Source organism: Archocentrus centrarchus, chromosome 7 (assembly GCF_007364275.1).
Source record: "Archocentrus centrarchus isolate MPI-CPG fArcCen1 chromosome 7, fArcCen1, whole genome shotgun sequence".
In the NCBI taxonomy this organism is placed as follows: Eukaryota; Metazoa; Chordata; class Actinopteri; order Cichliformes; family Cichlidae; genus Archocentrus; species Archocentrus centrarchus.
The window spans coordinates 4,731,238-4,753,741 of NC_044352.1; the positions used below are offsets into that span (position 1 = coordinate 4,731,238).

General features: G+C 42.1%; 1 protein-coding gene across 2 annotated transcripts in view; it reads right to left on the reverse strand.

The window, feature by feature from the left end:
• The window catches only part of LOC115782782 (leucine-rich repeat neuronal protein 1), a 34,528-nt gene extending 19,623 nt beyond the window's left edge, over nucleotides 1-14,905 (reverse strand). For both annotated transcript variants that reach the window (XM_030733200.1, XM_030733199.1), the window contains exon 1: nucleotides 14,721-14,905. The gene's annotated coding sequence lies outside the window, so the exon portion shown is untranslated. The remainder of the gene's footprint in view (nucleotides 1-14,720) is intronic.
• Between the last annotated feature and the right edge of the window lie 7,599 nt (nucleotides 14,906-22,504).

Sequence of the window (22,504 nt, forward strand, 5' to 3'; positions counted from 1 at the left end):
GGCCATTAGAAGAATGCAACATAATGGTACTTCAGTGAAGGCTTCAGCTTTCAAACCTGGAGGCTACGTCCATTTACTATATATACCTCCCATGGTTCAGTTGCACTGGAATGCACTCATCTGTGTAGAAAAGCTTGTTTCTTTTAATGCTTGTTTTTTGCAAGCTGAACTCGATTCACTCTGACAGTGACCTAGCTGACTCCCTCGATCTCCCCTCCCCTCTAACTGTGGTCACGTCTAGTTAAAAACAAACAAACAAAAAATGGGGAAAAAAGATGGTGAACACGAGGCTTTAACGCAGTAGTTCAGCCAGTGGGTGTGTTTGTGTGGCAGACTGATATGAAGCACAGCGGGTAGGTTGGAGACAAATAATCCTGTACCTGCAGTCCTCCCCTGAGGCGGCATGCACATCATTTAAAAAAATAAATCAGCAGAGAGATGAATGAACACAGACAGTCACCCAAAGCATCCTGGGAAATACTAAAAGGGGCTATGGTTATCTCACTGCATCAGAGAGCTTTGGGTCCTACGGAGCTGCGGACCAAAAATGTCCAGTTTTACTTCTGTGCTTCCATTTTAGTTATTATGCCATCATGTCATTTTATTTCAGTTTATTATTGATACGCATACTGTATTTGCAATAAATAACATTAAAAAGGTCTAGAAGCTGGTGTAAACAGTTATTTTAGCACCTCTGTGTGGCATGGGCTGAATTTCAGCCAGTTAATGTACAATGGGCTCCTCTAGATCAGCTGTAATAACAGCGGGGTAGCCTCTGTGGTTAGTTCACTTTTATATTAAATTTCAGTTTCTCATTATAGTAAAACTCCATCCATCCATCCATCCATTCGCTTCCGCACATCCTGTTAAGGGTCGCGGGGGGGCTGGAGCCTATCCCAGCTGTCATAGGGCGAGAGGCAGGGTACACCCTGAACAGGTCGCCAGCCTGTTGCAGGGCTATAGTAAAACTCATAAAAGCAAAACTAAATGTTGACTTTGGAATTCAGTCGTGTTCAGTCTGCTGCTGGTTCAAAACAACATACTCAGTTCAGTAAAAATGAGCCAGAAGAGTCGGTGCACATCAGCGTTAACAGGTAATGATTGTCTGCGGCTTTCTGCCTTTTAATAAGCTTTTTGTGAGGATGTAATGTGCAGCGAGTCAGACAGCAGAGCTGCTGGGACAAAATCCATACAATCAAAAACAAGAGTACATGGGGGTGGGGCACGTTTGCCGCTACTTCGTTAGCATATTATGAAACATTGCTCGTTAAGTTTGAAGCTTTGTTGACGGATTTGTGTTGAACACATCAAACCTGAACGCAGCACGGTGAGAGCATGTCAGCGTCTGTTTGACAGATCGCTCAAATGTCTGAACCTCCTTCTTCTTGTTAACAACAGACTGGAGGAGGTTCATCTCTCTGCTCCAACATCTGAACACCCCCCCCCTCCCCCCACTTCCTGCTGCTGAGCAGATGGAATATTGATGAGGTGATATTAATTATTTAAGGAACTGTGAGCACCTCATTTACTGTCCTTCTGCACAGGCTGTGATTGGAGGAGAGAGGAGATCCTGGCTAATTAACTCTTACAAACACGCACACACATATACACGTTTGTACGTCTGTCTTTGTAAGGACCTTCATGAACATAATGCCATCCCAGGATTCTCCACCTGGTTTTAACTAAAGAGAGGTCTGACCACACATATAGCATTTTAATTAAAGACAGGAAACACCCACAGTTTTCACTTTGCAGACCTCGACCCTTGTACTAATGTTTCAACAAATGTCCTAGCTTTTTAAATAATGTTTCCACTTTTCATAAATGTTATCATTTTTTAAACAGGCCCTTACTTTGTGAAAATATCCTCACTTTGTAATCATGTCCTCACTTTTTACAAATGTCCCAACCAGTGTTGGGGTCCTTGCTCCAAAAAAAGGTATGTGCGTTACACGTGTATTACTTTTCTTAATTACTCCTTAGACAAAGTAATTTGTTACAAAACCCGTTACATTGTTTTTGTGCTATTTTGTAACATGGCCTGAGATGCACTGTCACATAATTACCAGTTGGCAATAAAAACCTTAGGTTACATAAGTCTATTATACGAGGACACACAACAGCCTTTTTGTAGTGTTTGAGTATGAACAGAATGCCAAGAGCAAAGCTGGAAAGCAGCCTGAAGAGCGGAAATGTGAAAAGTGTCCTCACTTGGTCTAAACCCACATTAGTTCTCACAAAGACAGCGTGCAGGCACGCACACACACACACACACACACATATACACACACTGAGGTGGGTGGGGACATGAATGTAGGACAAAGCAGCTTATTAACTGTCCGCAGTCACAATGAGAACATACAGTAACACATGGCGGTTCCTTAAATAAAATCCTACAGTTTTTACAGTAAGACAAACTGAGCCGGCTGTGTTTGTCTGAGGTGATCATGTGACTGCGGGGATTTGCTGCTGATGAGAATCCTGATGAAAAACTCACAACGTGCCTTTAAAATCAAAGAAAACACGAGTTCAGCTGAAGGTAAATTCAGGTGGAATCAACCTTTTTCAAACAGCTGAGCAGCATCAGGGGAACCAATCAGCACTCACACTGAAGCAAAGCAAAGAAAGCTGAGGAAATGAAACCATGTGCTGCTGCGCAGGTGAGTTAATCCAAGAAACTAGAAGGGCACTCAGTAGAGTGCCTCTTCTAGTCTTCCCATCAACTCTGACCAACTTCCCTGTCCCTGCTGAAGAGAAGCAGCCCCAGAGCATGATGCTGCCACCACCATATTTGACAGTGGGGATGGTGTGTTCAGAGTGATGTGCAATGTTAATTCTCCGCCACACATAGCGTTTTGCATTTTAGCCAAAAAGTTCAATTTTGGTCTCATCTGACCAAAGCACCTTGTTCCACATGTTTGCTGTGTCCCCAACATGGCTTCTGGCAAACTGCAAACGAGACTTTTTTATGGTTTTCTTTTAACAATGGCTTTCTTCTTGCCACTCTTCCATAAAGACCACATTTGTGCAGTGCACGACTAATAGTTGTCCTGTGGACAGATTCCCCCACCTGAGCTGTGGATCTCTGCATTTCGTCCAGAGTCACCGTGAGCCTCTTGGCTGCATCTCTGATCAGTGCTCTCCTTGTTGGGCCTGTAAGTTTAGGTGGACAGCCTTGTCTTGGCAGGTTTACAGCTGTGCCATACTCTTTCCATTTCCAGATAATGGATTGAACAGTGCTCCATGAGATGTTCAAAGCTTGGGAAATCTTTTTATAGCCTAAGCCTGCTTTAAACTTCTCCACAACCTTATTCCTGACCTGTCTGCTGTGTTCTTTGGACTTCATGATGCTGTTTGCTCCCCAATATTCTCTTAACCAACCTCTGAGGCCATCACGGAGCAGCTGTATTTGTACTGAGATTAGATTACACACAGGTGGACTCTTTTTAGTCATTAGCAGTCATCAGGCAACTTCTGAATGCAATTGGTTGCACTCAGAGAAAAGGGGGCTGAATACTTTTGCAGAATGCACTTTTCAGTTTTTTATTTGTAAAAAATGTTTTGGATCATGTATAATTTTCTTTCGACTTCACAATTGTATACCACTTTGTGTTGGTCTTTCACATTAAATTCCAGTGAAATATATTTATGTTTGTGGTTGTATGACTACCAGTGTTGTCATACTCCATCAGGTTCAGCTATAGTTTGGTGATTTGGAACATCACCAACATTTAATCAATTGCTGCTTGTACTACCCCCAACAACTCCAGAAATTTTCATCAAAATCCGCTCATAATTTTCCGAGTTATCCCACTAACAGACAGACAGACCAACGTGACCGAAAACATACCTGCATCCAGCTCGCGAGGAAAAAGCACAATAAGCCCAGATGTAACTAAGACATTTAAATCAAATAATAAACACATGTCTGGCTAGTTTCCAGAGTGAGTTTCCTCATTTCAATTTAGATTTTTTTAAAAAAAATATTTAGTTTGTTGTTTTTTATACCGTATTTTCCGGAGTATAAGTCGCACTTTTTTTCATAGTTTGGCTGGGGGTGCGACCTATACTCCGGAGCGACGTATATGTGACATTTATAACACATGAACCAAAATACTCCAGCCACATGACATCTCCATGAACTGCAGCTTTAAGACAGTCTTGCGTAACCTGTGGGCGCAGTGGATGATGGATGGAGAGCACAGCTTAACGGCAACTGGGAGAATGCGCCACCCAACTTTCCTGGAAGTCATTGGATGGATCAAGAAAACATGGGCTTCAGTGACAAACCATCCTGTTGGGATTCAGAAAGGCTGGAATAATTGGAACTGCAGCTGACGACGAGTCTGACTAACGCGACACAGAAGAGGAAGTGGCGCTTCGTCTACGGAGTGTACGGAATTGTTTAGAAGTGACACCGAGGATGAAGAATTCAATGGATTGATGGTTTGGTTAACTTGTTAGTATGTTCTTTATGCTAGGGTTATCTGAATAACTTAATGTTACGTTAACATACCGAACACGTGTTCGTTGTGCGTCATGTAGCTGAATGTGTTACGTTAGCATAACGTAACTCATGTAGCTGAATGTGTTACGTTAGCATAACGTAGGCGTAACCGTGTTCGTCCTGTTCTTTAATCCATTATTATTTTAAATTGCCGTTCAAGATGGAATTTCTGCTCTGAGTCTCGGATTCTATCACCCCCCCCCCCCAAAAAAAGTGCGACTTATAGTCCAGTGCGACCTATATATGTTTTTTTCTTCTTTATTATGCATTTTTTGGCTGGTGCGACCTATACTCCGGAGCGACGTATAGTCCGAAAAATACGGTAATAATATTTTTGTCAGGGGTAAGATTTTAGAAATTCAGAACATGTATCACAGCACAAAAATGAACTGAAACTGTCTAAAACTAAATTAGCCTTTAGTTTGGTTTGTAAGTACACAATATTACTTCAGTTTTGTTTTTTTCTAAAGTCGAGTCTTTTTATTTAACTGAAATGTTCTTTGGTTTATTTTAAAAGGGAGTTTCTGTAATTACTCTCCACAGAATTTAACTAAAGCTTTTACTACCAGGCGGAGGTGTTTACCAGTGAGTGTGCTGGCAAGTTTTCACGTTTCTTTAAGAGGCTTTATCTTTTCCTGTGCCGCCTTTGTGAATAACGGCCTATTTATGGTCGCACCTCAGGTCATGTCGAGGGCGAACAGTGACTTCATCACTGTCTTATCACTACAGGCGTGCCAGACTCATTGCCTGAACAATATGTGTCACCACTTGAGTTTTCTTTGGAAAGTTTCATCTTTTCAAGCTGTTGCAGGATCTTTCTCTGAGCTCCTGTACTGATGTTTCATTGAAATAGCGATGAAGACCGACACGATGATACGCTCATGTTTTTAGCCTGGCCATGCCAGATATGCACAAAGTCATTTATGTCACTTTTGGCTTGAGCTGCTGTTTGTGACAAAGGCAGGCAGAAAAGGCCCTTAACGATGGGTTCTTAATGACTTGCCTGGATAATAAATGTCATACTGATGTGCTGCACCATCTTGTGGTAAAAAGTGGTTTTAAACAGAAGTTTAACCTGACCTTAATTCTCTTCAGTGCAACACTTAGAACCTTTGGACATGGGGTAGTTATGGTTTCTTCTCATTCTTTTGAAAGCTTTAGTTTATTTTTGGATATTTTAAACTATTTTAAAATAAATGCACTTATGTGCTCTGTTCTGTCTCCCTATGCTCCATTTTTCTCTTTCCCCTCACTCCCCAGCCGGCAGACAGCTGACACATGCATGAAGAACAGCACTTATGCAGCGCTTGCCACCAACTAGCCATATGCCAGCAGCTCGAATGGCACCTTCAGTGAATGTCCGACCTTGATGCTCAACCTGCTCATGATGGTGTCTGATGAGCAATGTGGACACATGGTGTTTCCGTAAAAGAATGACTGGATGCTTTTCTCTGTCGCTTAAATCAGCAAGCTTAAGCCTGCCTCCAATCCTTAGCAGGCCTTCAGAATCTACAGTCAGATTTAGCTTCGCCAGTGGGCTTCTTTTGGAAATATCATCTCCCTTAGAGAGAACATCTGATTCTTCAGAGAAGGAGGTTCGCTGTACAGCAAGAATAATTGCTGTTGTGGCCTTTGACAACTCATCAGTGGTAAAAGGTTTTGGACACCAGTGCCAACCATTACATCCTGTTGTCCTTCTGTCCTTCTTGAAGGAATGAACTACATGAATGAGTGTTGCAACTGCTCTTTGCAGGGACTGCCAGGAAGAGAATTTTGTAAACCTCTCAGGATCCAGTTGGTTGACTTCTTGACTTGTGACACAGCTTGTTACTTGTGGTTGGATTTCTACATCAGAATCTGGATTGATGAGCTCAAAAGTCTCTCGCTGTTTAATAGTCGTCTGTGGTTTGCACAAGAATGCTGGACCGGTGAGCCAGCTGGTCCTAGTAAGCTTTGAGGCTTGGACTGACCTAGAAGCATGGTAAACTGGGTTATGCTCCGTAGGCACATACTTCCATTGGTTTGGTTCTGTAGACTGGTGGATTCTCTGAACCCTGTTGTGGACATACACATAAAACCGTTTTGACTGATTATGAATATAGCCCAGCACCACTTTACTGTCGCAATAGAAGGTAACAGCATCAACTTGAATGTCGATCTCTTGAACGATGAGTTCGGCCATTTCTACGGTTAGCACCACCGCACAGAGTTCCAGTCTTGGTATGGTTGGTTCAGTTGGAGGTGCAAGTCTAGCTTTTCCGAAGACGAACCCCACATGTATCTGGCCGTTTTCATCTGTAGTCTTCAGGTATACTACAGCACCGATTGCTTTGGTCGAGGCATCTGAGAAAACACATAACTCCTTCCAACTGGCATTGGAGCAAGATGTACTAGTGTAAGCTTGAGGGATGTGAAGATGTTGCAATTCCTGTAGCGAATCTCTCCATGTCTCCCAAACCTCAGATTTGTCTTGAGGGAGTGGGCTGTCCCAGTCAGTTCCATCCAGCGTGAGCTCCCTCAGCAACAACTTTCCTTGAATGGTCACAGGAGCAACAAAGCCGAGAGGATCGAAAAGACTGTTTATGATGGAAAGGACACCACGTTTTGTGAATGGCTTGTCTTTGATGGATACTTGGAAGATGAATATATCCCTTTTGACATCCCAACTTAATCCAAGGCTTCGCTGTGTGGGTACTGAATCTCCATCCAAGTAGAGATCTTTCATGTCCTTAGCATGATCTCCAGCTGGAAAGGCTCTTAAGACTTCAATGCTGTTGGATGCAATCTTGTGAAGTCTTAAGTTTGACTCCGAAAGCGATGCTTGGGTTTTCTGTAACAGAGAAATTGCCTCTTCTTCTGTTGGTGTGGAAACAAGACGTCATCTACATAGAACTCCTGCTCTACGAAGCATCTGGTGTCTGACCCGTACTGCTGCTCTCCCTTCATTGCTGCTCTCCTGAGACAATATGTTGCAACAGCTGGAGAAGGGCTGTTGCCAAATACATGAACCCTCATCCTGTACTCAATGATGTCCTTACTGGGGTCATTATCTCGGTACCAGAGGAAGCGTAAGTAGTCTCGGTGATCTTCTCTTATGACAAAAAAATGAAACATCTGTTCGATGTCGGCCATGACTGCTACTCGCTCTCTTCTGAAACGAATGAGAACTCCCAAAAGACTGTTATTCAAGTCTGGTCCACTGAGCAGCACGTTGCTTAGGGAGATGCCATTGTACTCAGCACTTGAGTCGAAGACAACCCTGATTTGGTCGGGTTTCCTGGGATGATAGACCCCAAACATCGGCAAGTACCAGCACTCTTTTCCTTTTGGTAGTGGGGATGCTGGCTCTGCATGATTGTTGTCAAATATCTTTTGCATAAAGGCGATGAACTGGTCTTTCATTTTTGGCTTACTCTCTAACATGCACTGTAGTGAAGAGAGGCGGTTCATTGCTTGCTCACGATTGTTGGGCAAAGGCGGCCTAGGGGACTTGAATGGAAGTGGAGCCACCCAACTTTTGGACTCGTCCTGGAAAACCTCACTGTCCATTATTTGCAGAAACGGTTTGTCTTCTATGGAGAAGGCACGCTTATCATCATCTGCTGTTCTCTTAAAGACTGTGAGGCCGAGTGAGTCGTTATCCACCACAGCGGTATGGCAACTGTGAGGTAGTCCATTGACTGGACTGAAGTCGACCGTTTGCTTGAGATGGACGTGGTTTTCACAGGGTCTGAACAGTGAGGGTCTTCCATCTTCTAGTATGTTCGTCTTAAAGTTGTGGACAATGGGCTTATAGGCCCTTCCCAAACAAACATCACCCACCAACACCCATCCAAGGTCAAGCTTTTGTGCAAAAGGAGCATCGCCAGGACTACTGATCTGCTGTCTCACCTTGTGAACCCGGAGAATGTCCCTACCGAGCAGGAGAAGAATCTGCGCATCATTGTCCAGTGGCGGAATTTTACTGACAAGGCTCTTTAGATGCGGATAATGAAGAGCAGCCTCTGGTGTTGGTATTTCGTCATGATTATCTGGTAATCATCACATTTGATCAGTGTTGGGAGTGGAAAACTAATTCCATCATTCACTGCCTCAATCTGGTAGCCATTTGCTCTCCTGCCAGAGGTTGATGCTAAGCCAGCACAAGTCTTTAGGGTAGTGGTGGCCAAAGTACTGACATTCTGTACTTAAGTAGAAGTACAAATACTTGTGTTAAAAACTAGTCTGGTAAAAGTTGAAGTACTGGTTCAACTTCTGTACTCAAGTAAAAGTAAAAAAGTACAGGCTCTGAAATCTACTCAAAGTAAGAAAGTAAAAGTAGCTCCGTGGAGGACGTTTCTACCTCTTTCTTACATCTTTCTCCATCTGAGTGAAGTTACCGCTCATTCTTTGCTGTCCCTTAAAATACAGCAGCTGTTCTTTTAGCTATCAGACACACTGTGTGACAAACTGCAGACACTTTTTTTGTCCTCTGCGTTTTCTGTCATTTATTTTCCTCACCGAAAATGTAAGAAGTAGAAAGTACAGATATTTGTGTAAAAATGTAGTGAGTAAAAAATAAAAAGGTGTCAGAAAAATAAATACTCAAGTAAAGTACAGATACCTGAAAAATCTACTTAAGTACAGTAACGAAGTATTTGTACTTTGTTACTGTCCACCACTGCTTCAGGGTGTAGGGATATGAGCCTGCTTTGATTTTAAATAAGTTGAAAAACTCTGACCTGGCCAGAGATTTGTTGCTCTGGTCATCAATCATAGCATACATTTTGATAGCTCGTTGTGGGTGCTCTATTGGGTAGACCTTGACCAGACATATCTTTGAACAGGACTTTGACTTGAAGCGGTCGCCGCAAACTTCAGTGCACAGAGGACTTATGACTGGTCCTGGCACAGTGTCCTCCTTTTCAGACTCCCTGCCGTCATCTATCACGGGACTTGAAGTCTTGGCGAACCACTGCAATGGACCGGGGTGAGGAGCTGTAATGTGCTTGTCACTGTTGCATTCATCACATTTCAGTGTAACTTTGCAGTCACGGGCGACATGAGTAGTGGATGAGTAGCATTTAAAACAGATTCCTTGATCCTTCAAGTAAGCCTTGCGCTCTTCAATGGTTTTTAGTCTGAAGCCACGGCACTTCTTTAAGGGGTGAGGTTTGTTATGGATAGGGCAATGCTTGGCCACATCATCTTTAAGCGATGCTTCGTTTTGTGTAAGTCCTGAAGAGACTTTGGTCTTGTGCACTGAGACCGGGGTTCTGAAATTTATGTGACGCGAGATTGGATTTTCTGTCGCAGAGCTGCTTCCAAAAAAGGCAAAGCTAGGATTGTTTCTTGTTTTGGCTTGGTAGCAGATGAAGGAGGTGAAAAAGGAGAAGGGGGGGTAACCGACCTTATAGTCCTCTTTATACTTTGACCCTTGAGTGATCCATTTTTCTTGCAGGTTGTATGGCAACTTTTCCAGAATGGGTTTGATGTCACAACCAGTGTCCAAGTATTCCAAGCCAGGTAAGTAGCCATACTCCTTTGCTGAGAATAGCTCCATCACTAGATCCCTGAGCTCTCATAACTTGCAATTATCTTTGTTTGTGATTTTAGGAAAGTTGTCCAACTTCTTGAAGAGAGCACTTTCTATGACTTCTGGAGCACCGTAATATTCATCCAGCCTGTCCCAGGTCATTTTGAGTGCAATGTTTGGGTTGTCAATGTGAACTGCTCTTAGGTGTTTGACATATCCTGAAGACTCCTTGCCGAGCCATTTTGAGATTAAATCCAACTGTTCACTGGCAGTGAGATCCAAATCCTTGATGGTGTTTGAGAAGGCAGATTTCCAGGCTCTCTAGGACTCTGGACGATCATCAAAGTGTGATAAACCAGTGCTCACAAGCTCTTTGTGTGCCATGTACTTTGCCATGTTCATCATTACTGAAGACTCTGGTGGGTTTGTGTGAGAGGTGTCAGAATACTGTGGAAAAGTTAATTTGGTATTCGGCCGAAGTGTATTGCACTTTGGTTCTTGGAACTGTTCCTCATTTTGAACTTGGAAGGGGTCTTCTCTGGCTAGCTGGGCTGGTGTAGTCGAGAAGTGAGCGGTCCGATATGGATTATGTGCTTCTGAACTTGGTTGTGGCTGGAATGGTGGGGGCCAGCAGTCTTTCACAGTATACTCGTCTTTATTAATGTACTTGGTTGGTGGCTGTGGGCCATTCTCAGTGGGATACTCTGATATCTGGGACATATTGACAGATTCAGTGCATTGGTTAAGCTGCATAGTTTGGTCTTTGATGTAGTCACTTACACGCTCATGTGTATTTTGCATCACATTTGAAAGGCTTTTCCAACTATGGTGTTCTTCGGCCTCCAGTTCTGCTGCTGCTTCCAAAACCTCAGCTTGGGCGATGGCAGCTGCAGCTTCTTTTTCAAGATTCAGTGCTTCAAGGTTGGCTTCTAGTCTTGCTTTGTCAACTTTAATGCTGATCTCCCTCTGGGTGAATGGAACGCATGCATGAGCAGCTTCTGCTTTGGTCCTAGCGCATGCTGCTGCAGCACTGACTGATGATGTACTTGAGCATTTTGAACTTGAACCAGCAGTTCTACTGCTTTTAACTGACACTCCATCTTGAGGAGGCTTCAGGTCTGTAGGTCTTGCACCTTCAGGGTGTGTTTCATCCATATCTGTTGATGTAGCTGCTTTAATGTTGTTCAGCCAGCTGCAAACCATCTTTTTACTATTCTGCTCTCCTTGTGTGTGTCTAACACAATTTAGCAGTTAGCCTAACTCCAGTCGAATGAATACGTGAGTGAGGATGTAGCTTCCTTAGCTCCACTTTATTTTGGTGAACCACGTACACGTTTAACATGGAGTAAAACTGTAGGACAGAAATAAAATAGCTACTTTTAGTTTAGCATAATTAAAAAAAGAAGGTTTGCCTTGTTTGCTTTGAAGTAAACCAACATGAACCCATAGGCATCACACAGCAATCAAACCTCACATTTACTGTAAACATTCTCCACAAATAGGACTTAAATAAATTGTACTTCTGAATATTAAATCGAAACTTACAGACGGTGGTGTCGATGGTGTAAACAGAAAGCAGATTGCAATAGATGAAGTTCCTTACATGTGGCTGACTGAAAACTAAAGAAAATGGCTGACTTCCTGTTACCTGCCCAAGCTGACCTTCAAAATAAAAGACTGTATAGACTGAGATTAAATGAACATTCATCACCTATCTTAGAACAGATTAAAGGGCATAACAGCAAAACTGCAAATCTCTGCTTAGACTGCTGTCCCCACAACCTGTTTGAGGATAAGGGGTGGAAAATGGATGGATGGATGGATGGATGGATGGATGGATGGATGGATGGACAGAAGAAGCAGATGGATGAATGAATGGATGAACGGATGGATGGACGGACGGAAGAAGTGGATGATGGATGGATGGACAGATGGATGGACGGACGGAAGAAGTGGATGGATGGATGGATGGATGGATGGATGGATGAAGTGGATGGATGGATGGATGGATGGATGGATGAATGGACGGATGGACAGACAGAAGAAGTGGATGGATGGATGGAAGAAGTGGATGGATGGATGACGGACGGACAGATGGATGATGGATGGATGGATGGATGGATGGATGGATGGATGGATGGATGGATGGAAGAAGTGGATGGATAGATAGATGGATGGATGCTCAGCTCCTTTGCGTTGTGACCTTGTGGCTGACTTCATGGGATCAGTCACCAGTTTCAGGTTGTACTGAATAAATTATGAAGTTCAAATTCTGATCATTCTAAGACTCAAAAAGGAGGATTATCCAGGGTATGCACATTAGCTGATGATGTTGTCGGTCATAAGTTGTTAGCCAATAATTGTGCAGTGTCCTTGGCTTCACAGTCAGATCCACCCCCTGCTCACAGTGTCTCCAGGATGGCAGCGTGGGAAGCGCTCAGTTCAAAGACTTCACTAACCAAAGAAAGCAGGAAGGAGGTTCAGTTGATTTACAACATAAGACAAAGCGGGAGCAGCTTTGTGAAAAGGGATGCAGCACAGCAATTGTTTTAATATGATTATCTAGCTTTCATAATCACAGGAAGCCATAACTGAATACAGATTTTGATTAATTGCTCTGCACTACTGCAGGGAATTTTCTTCTTTCCCTTCAGTGTCCCTGAGTTAAATTCATCTGCTCTACAACCACAAAGAGACACAAAACAACCACAAAGGGACAGATTAACCTCTCTGAATCACTGCGAGTGTGTTGCTGCAGTCGCTCTGTGAAAATAGACCTGAGGGTTAACGGAGAGTTGAAAAGGTAAGAGGTGATTACATAAAGCTGAGTCGGTGTTGCTGTGGAAACCTTGTGGATGTGAAACCAAGTCGACTGAAGTGCAGAAACTCTCTGACCTACTTTCATTCAGAAAAATCTATTACGCAACAACAAGTCAAGTCATCCTCCTTTCTATCTGAATCTACATCAAGATGCCAGCGGTTCAGTTCTCCTGAGGAAGACGAGACGAGGGAGCTTCATTTTAACACACGCATGCATGAAGCGAGTGGACTTTGATCAAGATTCAGCTCTGTGTTTATCCACTAATGAAGATGGTGACATTTGATCAAAAGCTGTACAAAAAGCCTGTGAGTACTTGCTGCTGGTCCAACACTGAAACACCAATCTGAAAGAGAACTGCAGACTGACAGAGAAACTCAGAGCATAGGACCGTCACAACATCAGATTTTCACTGCACTATTAAACTAAACAAAAAGACCCAGACAGGCATGTAAAAACAAACACAACAAAACCACAAATATAACACGAACGTACACACAAAGTCTCAAACTTTGTCAGTCAGCCCAAAACTGCTTGTAAAGTCAGAGTGCAGAAGGATCCATCCATCCATCCATCCATCCATCCATCCATCCTCTTATCCTGTTCAGGGTCGTGGGGGGTCCGGAGCCCATCCCAGTTGTCATAGGGCGAGAGGCACAGTACACCTGGACAGGTCACCAGCCTGTCGCAGGGCTAACACAGAGACAATCATTCACACTCACATTCACACCTATGAGCAATTTAGAATCACCTGTGAATCTAACACATCTGGAACAAATGACCACATCTGGAATAATAATGTCGATAACATTTTCTCCTTCAGACTAAAGATATGTGAAGTCATCACAGACCACGCATCAGCCTCGTGCACTGAAAAATGAAACATGAGTTGCCAGTAACTGCAGTTCCTCTAATAGCCACTTGAGGTAGGCTCAAACAGTAGGCCAATCTCCATAGGCTCTCATGTTAAAATGTCCAGTTTTGGTGTCCACAGATAGTTTCCCCTTCATAACAGCTGTATGGGGGTTGAACGGTTTTTAATACCTCACCTGTTTGGATCTCGTCAGGGCTTAAATTTAGGGGTGTGGCTGCACTGATTGGCAGCCGCTGGTTGTCCTTTAGGCCTCATCTTTGCTAATTCAAATCCCTGAACCGAACCTCTCGCCCATGTTTGTGCCGTTGGAGCATTTTTTATATGAAATAATAACTTTCTGGGTGGCACACTCAGGAAGGCTACTTCCATCTTTTATATACATTCTTTCAGATTGGGAGAGACAGGATTGCTTCTAAACTAATCTTTCTGTCCGTTTGCTCAAAATAGCACTAAAGACTACAGTACCCATGATCCCTGACTAAATGGGACTTTTGCTTTGGACCCCAAACTTCCTTCTTTGCGGTGCATGAAATGATTATGTAGCACACTTCAGAGTCACTCAGCTGCCAACATGAACACCGGGATAAACTTTAAAATAACACCAAATGATACCAGATTTTTTTTAAAGGTGGATTTCAATTAATAATTTACACGTAAAACTCTTAAAGTTACACTTAAAAATAACCGAAGATTTAGGCTGACTTTCCCCACAGTACAGCAAACACATGGACCAGTTTAGCTTCAGAGTCTGGTGCGTTTTTTTTTTTTTTTTTTCTTTATCACGGAGTGTCTTCATGCTGTAGCTGCATTTTGGGATTAATCAAAAAACAAAGCTCATTAATCACTGCAGCGACTCTTTTTCTTTATAAAAAGAAATAAATGCTAAACTTTGAGGTCAGTACCCGGGGTAAAAACCTGGTTTTGATTCATGATTCAGCCCTCCGTCTCACTCTGATCTCCCCGCAGAGCTCCGTGCTCCTGTAAGGACAGACGCCCATGTTCTCACCTTGCTCCTCCGCCTGCTGCTCCTCCTGCTCCGCCGCTCTGAGCCGCAACCGCAGACACAGCCCGGGACAGAGCCTCGCAGAGCCGGGTCAGAGCCTCGCAGAGCCGGGGCAGAATCAGTCCGGTAGAAGCGGGGCGGTTCTCCGGTCCGCTGATGTTTTGGTGATCCAAATGAGGGCGGGCCGAGTCCTGCCGCTGCTCCTGCCGCTTTTATCTGAAGGATCCCTCCCTCTCTCTCTCCTGTCCTCTGTCAGGTCCGCGGCAGCTGACTCGTCATCAGCCAATGGGATTTATAGGCCACTGGATGAGGGCCCAATCAGAGAGCTCGGATGCTGCACAGAAGCGCCGGAGGAGGAGGGAGGGGGATGATTAGGAGAAAGGGGAGGATGGGGGGGGGGGGTCTTCTGACATGACGTAATGCTCCAGATTCACCTAATGACTGAGAGTCTGCGCTCCCCTTGTTATCTCTTTCTGCTTCACTTCTTCTTCTTCTGTGGTGTCTCTGTGTGTTTGTCTCAGCTCAGTGTTGTGCAAACTGTCTGATGTGAGGCACGAAGGAGGAGAAACTTTGAGGAGAGGAGCGAACAAAGAGCCAAAGACATCTTCAGTCACACATCTGGAGCAAAGAGTTTCCCGTTAACGAGAGATTATTTAGGAATGATGTCATTGCTTTTTGCGCTTGCGTCACAAGCGCAATTCAAGTCAAAGTGTAAATTTGTATTTTTGAGTTTCTTTTCATCTCTTTTATTTACTGAACATCCCAAGAAAAATAAAAAATCTCACCCCCTGAGAGTCATCACATTTCTTTTGTACAGTAACTTTAGCACTAAAAAAAAAAACAAACTATGTAAATAAAAATTGAAGTAAAAATGAGACCTTTAACTTGTTCTGACCAGCCAAGTGACCTTTGAAAGTTTACCCAAAATAAGATTTCTGAATGATCAGAAAACAGATCAAACATCCAGGATACCAACGCTTGTTTCTGTTCCTCTGTGAAACTGGTGCATTTTTACTTTTGAAACAACAATATATCCTATAACACTGATGCTCAAAGTTGGTTATAGAAAACCACCTGGTGTGGGTGTTTGATTTGGTTGTGTTTTGTTTGTTTGATTTTTAAACAGTTTAAATGTGTTTTTTTAATTCTGAAAAAAGAAAAACTAGATATCTCCTATACTTATGACCACATTTGGATTAATGATATTTAAAATTGCTTCTTAGGGGATCAAGTTTGAATTTTTTTCAGATTTTAAATAACATGAAGCTTATTCAACTCCACTTATTTCTTTATATTTCAGGACCCGCATGCTGCTTACACTCTTATCATGACAGTATGGTGGCCCTGAAGTACACGTTACACTAAAAGTATGAGGACACTGTTTATGATTTGACTTTTTTCCCCACCAAAAATTGATTTTAAACAGGCAGCAGGAAGACTTCAGGCCCATCTGTAATTCACTTAGGAAGCACAATCAGTGTTTTAGAGGGAAAAACTCATAGACATCAGATTATTATAGTTTTGCATGTTTTAATTAATTTTTATTTAATTTTTCAGATGTTTAGATTGGCCTCCAGAGGACTTCTGCTTATTTAAGTTTGGTTTTTATTGTTTCAGTTTTCATTCAGGTTCATGGTTCGTTTTAGATTTTTAAATTACATTATGGAGCGTGTTTGTCACACACATCCCACAGCTAAAGAAACAAATGCAGCAAAGCCTCATCGGGCAGACTGTCATAATAAATTTAACCACACTGAGAAACTAAATACGTCCTGTATTATAATAATATATTTATTTTATATAAAATAATGTCAGCTAGTTCTCCTTTTATTTCAGTAAAATATACCTCATATTATTCCTTCATAAAAACAAGAAAATATTTGCATTTACTTATTATTTTTTTTATTATATAAAAAAGCTCATTAAATTCTAAAATTATGATTTGATGTCATACAGCAAATGTGTTTATGATAAAATTGAATGAATGGATTAACATCAATATTATTACCCTAATGATAATAATAGCAATCATGGTATAATAATATAGTAAGTCAATAAGAAATTGTTGGTATTAAAAAGGTATTGAGTCTACTCTACATCAGGAGCCAGGTGAGGATTTTTGGCATACTTCTGGGAACACCTGCGTGTCCCTTCAGAAGAGATGCAGACAGAAAGGAGAGCACAAAGGAAAACAAAGATGGAAAACATTATATATACTTTTACATATAATGTTACAAAAGTATCCCAAAGGGACAAACTTGTGTTTCCACTGTGAATCCCAGTCAGTCAGATTTCTCTGATCTCCGTGGATGTCCAGCACTCAGCACTGAGAGGTAACCAAAGTAATGTGAGACACCTGCTGACATCATGAGTGATGTCATATTGATCCAGTAAATCCTCAGTGTGAGTCAGCGAGCAGTGAAGGCGAGGATGAGCGCACCGAGGTGAAGAAAGCTGAGATTAAAAATGACAGCATGGAAACGACGGAGAGGGTGAAGAGATTTATGAACATTGTGATGATGAAGATTAAGATAATGGTGATGAGGAAAAAAAGATGCAGAAGAAGAACATCGATAATGATCAGTCTGATCACAGATATGAGACAAACCATACAAATATCTGCTAATTTAATATCAGTCAAAATTTGGGGAAATACTGCTGATTAATACTGAGTTATCAACAATTAGAGCAGCTAAAATAGACACCAGACTGAGCTCCATTCAAACTTTGGTTAATTTAGTCTAAACCTGATAATCCTAAAGGTGGAAACTCCAATAACTTACAAACAAAACACCAAACAGTTCTCATCATATCAGGCTTTAAATCATTAAACATCAATGCACAGTCAGCATCCTTTGATGGCTCAGCAGGACTTCTAAACATCTTTATTCTTTAATTCAGTTCTGAGCTACGTTAAAAGATCTTCAGAGTTTTATCCAATCAGCCTTTAAAGCCTTTTAAGAGTTTTAAGTTCAGAGCGGTTCAGTCAGTCCTCCCCCGTCCTTTATGTTACACTATACTGACAAAAGTATTCATTCACCATCCAGATCGCTGAATTCAGGTGTTCCAATCACTTCCATGGCCACAGGTGTATAAACCAAGCAACTCAGCCATGAAGAGGAGAGTGGGGTCAGCAGATGCTGAGGGTCATAGTGCACAGAGGTCACCAACTTCCTCAAAGTCAATCACTACAGACCTCCAAACTTCCTGTGGCCCACAGATTAACTCAAGAACAGTGTGTAGAGAGCTTCATGGAATGGGTTTCCATGGTCGAGCAACTGCATCCAAGCCTTCCATCACCAAGCACGATGCAAAATGTCAGATGCTGTGGTGTAAAGCATTGTATCAAGTGTAAAGTTTGGTGGAGGGGGGGATTATGGTGAGGGGGCATTTTTCAGGAGTTGGGGATGGCCCCTTCCTGTTCCAACATGACTGCACACCAGTGCACAAAGCAGCTCCATAAAGACATGGATGAGCCAGTTTGGTGTGGAAGAACTTGACTGGCCTGCTCCGAGTCCTGACCTCAGCCCAAAAGAACACCTTTGGGATGATGTGACGCCAAGATGACCCTGAGCGGCAAGGCTTTAAACCATGGGAGGCAGACTTTGTTTTTATACCCCATTTTCCATTTTATTTCTCAAGCTCAATTTAGACAATTAAACTCCATTGCCCTGTGAAGCAGGTGTGACCTTTCCAGCAACCCAACCAAGTACAAAAAAAGAGAGACAACCACCAAAAGACAAAACCCCTTTATGCCCAGCTGCTGATGAGCCACACCTTGCTCCACAACTTGCAGGAGTACCACACATTTTAACAACAACAATAAAATACACAAACAGTCAAACAACAACATTTACAATTAAAACCATCACCCCAAACATCTCCATAACCCAATATCTACAATAAAACCAAATACCCCTACAAAACACCTAAAAATATACCTAAAAAATCCCAAACAACTCCCCCACCCAATTTCCTCCTTGGTCTCTCCCGGAACCTTTAAATAGTGTTCAGACCCCCGGGGACACATTTGCCTGAACACACCCTGGAAGGACAAAAGAAGAAACAGGTGAGTGATTGCTACGCCACAAACCCACTTGCACTATATCTGCATAAGTTAAACACACACACTTTTCTTAACCACAGATCAATTATATTTGTGGCTAACACTAATTCTTTATTTTACAGCATCTGCCTGCCACACACCAAGTAACTGCTCACGTGCCTGGAAGACAGAACCATACCAATTATTAAAATACTTAATAAAGAATCAATAAATATTTGAGTCCTTATTTTTGAGTGTATGTCAAAAAGTGCCAATAAAGTGCAAATGTGTCCCAACATTTACTACCCAAAACCATACAAATAAATACAAACAAGTAACGAAAAACCTCTTTGTTACAGATGAATTAGAGTAGAGACTGTGAGCCAGGCCTTCTCTCCAGCATCTGTGTCTGACCTCACAAATGTGCTTCTGAAGAATGGTCAAAAATTCCCATAAACACTCCTGTGGATCCATTAATTCTGGAATATATCATTGATGTCCCTGTGAAACAAAGTCCAGCGAGTGGGAGTTCTCACTTGTATTGAGACCCATCCTTTCTCCTGTGTGGTTTAATGGCCCCCAGCAGGAGAATTAACTCCACCTGCTCTTTTCCTGACCAAGAGGTGAGCTCATGCTCACAGAGGATGCAAATATGAATCCATGTTTTACTTTTTATTAAACCCCTGTCATCTCATTCTCTCCTCATCCGAGTTCAACCCAAATTCCCCCACAATGCAAAGTTGTTTTTTTCCTCCAACCTGTTTTATCTGCAAATGTGTGTCAGCCTGTTCCCTGAGAATCTGTGTGTGTGTGTGTGGTTTCAGTCCCAGATGAACACAGACATCACATAAACTTTCATCAGCCTTCATGATATCTGCAGGAGATTTATGACAAATCAGGTCAAAGTTTAGTGTAAACAATAAAATGGAAGACTTATCTTTAACCTCTGGGTGGGGTGGACACACAGACACGCACTGAGTCTGATGTGTGTGTGTGTGACTCAGTGTGAACTCCCACTGAGTGAAAACAATCCTGCGGGCTCTCAAATCCAGATTAGTCTGGATTAAAACTCAACTATTCCCATCAGAAAAGTGTGTGTACTTGCATTACCAACGCTGTGGGGACATTGGTCCGTTTACACACTGATGGGGACAAAAAAAAGTCCTCGTAAAATAAACCTTTACCTTTCACTTTGAAGACTTGGTTAAAGGTTGGGACCTGCAGCCTCAGAGGAGCCCCTCGACTCTTTTACTTCCACTGGGAGACTTGAAGCGTCACACGAATGGCAAGTGAGGTGGCCGAGTTAGCGTTAGCATTAGCAGAGATTAAATCCCCAGCATTAAAGTGGTGCAGTAAAAGTATCAAACATCTGAATCAGCTTCAGACATGTGGATCTGTAGCCTTTCAGGCTCAACAGGAGACAGTGGGAACTGTACTCATTGTAAATGTGTGTATTCAAAACTATTTTAAAGGATCCAAAATAGAAACAAAATGTGTAGAAACATTCGCTGCAGTTTGAGATCCAAAACGTTTATGCAACGTGTTGAAAAGCGACTAAAGTTATACCAGCTGCACTTACGTGCAATACCAGTGAGTAAATGTACTGTCAGAAAAACACCCACGCCCTGGACCTCCTGTTTCATAACATGTGAGCTAGTCCATACTGAACAGGGCCCCAGTGGAGCTGTGGCCCAAAAATGTCAAATTCATTTGGTAAACATTTCTTTCTTCAATCATGCTTTTTTTTTTTTTTTTTAAAGGGTTTCAATTGTAGTAAAACACCTTTCTGTGAAATTTAGGCACAGCACAATAAGCCACTATAAAGTGGCTCACCTGCAATGAACCACACTTCTGAGGAAACAATCAACAGTTTGCAAGCATTTTTTAATTTTTATTTATTTTGGGGGTGGGGGGTTAAAAAAAAATCAATGCTGTATGTGCAAAACTAAAAAAATGCAGGCTTTTACGTCGAGACACAGGTGGAAACAATTTAGTTGTACAGTAATCCCTCACTACTTTGCAGTTTGCTTTTCGCGGACTCGCTGTTTTGCGGGTTTTCAATCAATATTAGTGTAAAATATTTACTGCGGTATTTTCGCTGTTTTGCAGGTTTTTGCGGTACTCGTTCTTCACATGCGTAGTACGTGTTGTACAGTAATGTATATATTTGGTGTATAAGTGTGTGGGGAGGGTTTATAAAAACTTAAAATAGTGTATAACTAGTAAAATAATGTATAAGTATTAAAATAAATATAGCGTCCCTACTTCGCGGATTTTCACTTATCGCGGGTGGTCCTGGAACGTAACACCTGCGATAATTGAGGGATTACTGTATTTGTTTCATACTACAGAAGTAGGCAGCTGAAATTTTATGGCAAAATGCTGCCCCCTGGTGGGAAAAGTTCTACCTAAAATTTATGCAGCAAAATTACAAAATGTACCTTTAATAATTAAACACAAAATACATTTTAAATGACATAAAAAAAAATCTGGCATAAAACTTTCTAGCAGCTGTGAGTGATGCTTCTGTCAGTCCATTACTTTGAGCCGATGGAGAAAAAAATTGATTTGTGCTGTGTGTGTGTGTGTGTGTGGTCGTCACATTGGTGTGTCAGCAGGCAGCTTCATCGATCAGGCATCTGGCGGTCACCGGTGAGTCAGCATATTCTGTCTGAATCATCTGAAATCACAGATGACTTTCTCTCAGCGAGCTTCTGGATCCTCTCAGACTGATTACATTTATGATCTGCGTAAATGTGAAGTTAGAAGTTTTTCCATTTTAAATAAGGTGAATCATTGCACGCATTTCCAACAGGGTAGACATTGGTTTTGTTTTTTAAATTAAGATAAATATATTTATACATTTAAAAGTCCCAGCTGCCTTCTTCACTTGATGCCTATAAGTCTATCTCTCTGACGGCACTTTTGCACCAAAGGAACTTTTTCATAATATACATACAACTAGAAAATATCAAAGGTCTTAGAAACGCAACTTTGGTAGTCTTAAATACAAAGGGAAGCTGCTCCTCCTCCACTTCCTGTGAATCCTGTTGTACAAAGAAAACTTCACCTTCGGCCTCATCTCTCTTTACATGACGAAGGTCCAGTACAACTCCTTTACTACTGTGGATGCAGCACCAACCTGCCGGTCCACCTCACCCTCCATCTTCAGCAAGGTCCCAAAATATATGAACTCCTTCCCGTCCTCTTCCTCCCCCGTTTCTGGGTTTTTAAGATTCATTCCTGCTAGTGCTGTAAGTAAATACCTCCACTATGAATTCTGAAGCTGCTAGAAGTCCTAAAGAAGGTATTTGATAACAAAATAGTTGGAAAAAAAAAGTCCCAACCACAGGAGCTTAGAGGCAGTGATGCTGAAGGCATTTAACTTGATGTAGTTTGTTTATAGCCTAACGTTGACCTTAAAGTTCTGGCAGATGTATTAACATTTCAAAAATCACACCACCTGCAATTATTCAGAAGCTTTTGGAAGAATCCCATTGACTTTTTGATGAAAGAACCAATGTAACACCAACTTCCAGGTTGGCTGACAAAGAGCACATTTCTTCTTTGGTACTCTTTGGGTGTTTATATTGAACTTGGGTTCGTTTTTTCCCCGCGCCGCAGTTTGCTTGAACAGATGCGAACATGCTAATCACACTCAGGCGCTGACCAAGTTAACTGCACCGAGACACTTTGGAGGAGGTGGTCCAGAGAGATTTATGTTGTGAACACGGTCCAGCCC